The sequence below is a fragment of the Genypterus blacodes genome, unplaced genomic scaffold (assembly GCF_046128005.1).
Source record: "Genypterus blacodes isolate CSIRO-AG114 ecotype Tasmania unplaced genomic scaffold, CSIRO-AGI_Gbla_v1 ptg000016l_1, whole genome shotgun sequence".
NCBI classification, from domain to species: Eukaryota; Metazoa; Chordata; class Actinopteri; order Ophidiiformes; family Ophidiidae; genus Genypterus; species Genypterus blacodes.
Window position 1 is genome coordinate 128,170 of NW_027466830.1, and position 1,831 is coordinate 130,000.

Here is a 1,831-nt window from a genome sequence, read left to right on the forward strand (position 1 = left end):
CAACACAAACATCAACATCAATATCAACAAGAATCTCCCTAGAGTCTCTTTTCTGGTTTGTAATCCAGATCAAAGTGTCTGTTGATGCTGGTGATGTCACTGTGTTGGTCAATCATCAGAAAGATTTGTGTGGTTAGTTCCCTGGAGTACGGCTGGTTCCTCCACTCCCTTCAAATGGTTAAGTTAGGACAGGTGGACAGGGTTTGGGTTGGGTTAGGACCAGAGGTTGGTGTTCGGACAGGAGGACAGGGTTAGGGTTAGGATCTACTGACCTTGTCCTCAGACCTTGTCTGTCTCTGGACAGTGTGGAAGCAGAGACTAGAACAAACTGATTCAGTGTACTGGCTGCTAATGGTGTGTTGTTTGGATATTCCTGAAGACCGTCTCTGTCCAAACTGTTCTCGAACTAACAGTTCTACACAGCAAGAATGATGACGGGGTGGATCTGACCAGACCTGAAACATTTGTTGGACTTTTAGAATGGTTTACCTCTGCGTGATGACAAGGACCCTTTTTCCTGAACTATTCTCTCTCTCTCTCTCTCTCTCTCTCTCTCTCTCTCTCTCTCTCTCTCTCTCTCTCTCTCTGTCTCTGTGTCTCTGTGTCTCTGTGTGTCTCTCTCTCCCTCTCTCCCTATCTCCCCCTCTCTCTCTCCCCCCTCTCTCCCACTCTCTCCCTCTCTCTCCCTCTCTCTCTCTGTCTGTCTCTTGCTTGAGGGCCCTTGCAGTTTTTTTCCTTTGTTTGATTGGCTGGAGTATCACTTAGGGAATAGTTGTGATTGGCAGCTGAGAGCCCACAGTAACAGCTTGCCAGGAAGAACACAAGACTACTAATTACTGAGGAGTGTGTGTGTGTGTGTGTGTGTGTGTGTGTGTGTGTGTGTGTGTGTGTGTGTGTGTTTGTCGTCAGATGATGTGACGATCATGTCAGTCCCAGTGGTCATCAGAGAAGATTAGCTCACACTGCCAGGGGAAACACACACACACACACACACACACACACACACACACACACACACAATGCTTTTGGCGGGTCATCTTGCACACACTCACAGAAACAGAAAGGCTGTGTCCATTTCCTCAGTCTTTCTTTTTGCATTCATAAAATTTAAAAACATGAACTAAAATAAATCCCTGTAAGACTTTTATTGTGAAAAGTAAGCAAGCAGCGTTGAAGTATAATTAGGAAAAGAGAAAAGCTCACCTGTGTGTCTGTCACCCTGTCTTTCTCTGTCGGTCTGCCTTTCTGTCTCTGTCTATATTGTGTCATTGTTGAATGTGAAGTTGTCACATTGGTTTTGAACTCGCAACCCTTCCTGTTTTAATTCCAGTTTGTCCTAAAGGTTAACAACAGAAATGCTGGAGCCAAAGGCAGTGATAAAGGCTGAGTCTGTGTGTGTGTGTGTGTGTGTGTGTGTGTGTGTGTGTGTGTGTGCGTGTGTGTGTGTGTGTGTGCGTGCGTGTGCGTGTGTGTGTGTGTGTCAGTACATTAACATTGCCCTAAAAATGAACATTAAGCAGACTCATAAAAGGGAAATATTAAAGTTTAAATATGAGGTGGTCATCTGCCTGTGTGTGTGTATGTGTGTGTGTGTGTGTGTCTGGGGGCAGGTCAGTTTGTCTCATTAATAGCCCCTCCCATCTTAACGAGCTAATGACAGAGGCTCGTTAGGATGTGACAGAGAGACAGACGTGCACCCAATAAAAGACTTTCTGCTTGTCTGTCTCACTCTCATCTTATCTGCATTTCTGTCTCACTCTTTGCATGTACATCTCACTCTCTGTGTGTCTGTCTCACTCGCCACATGTCTGTGTGTCTGTCTTACTCTCAG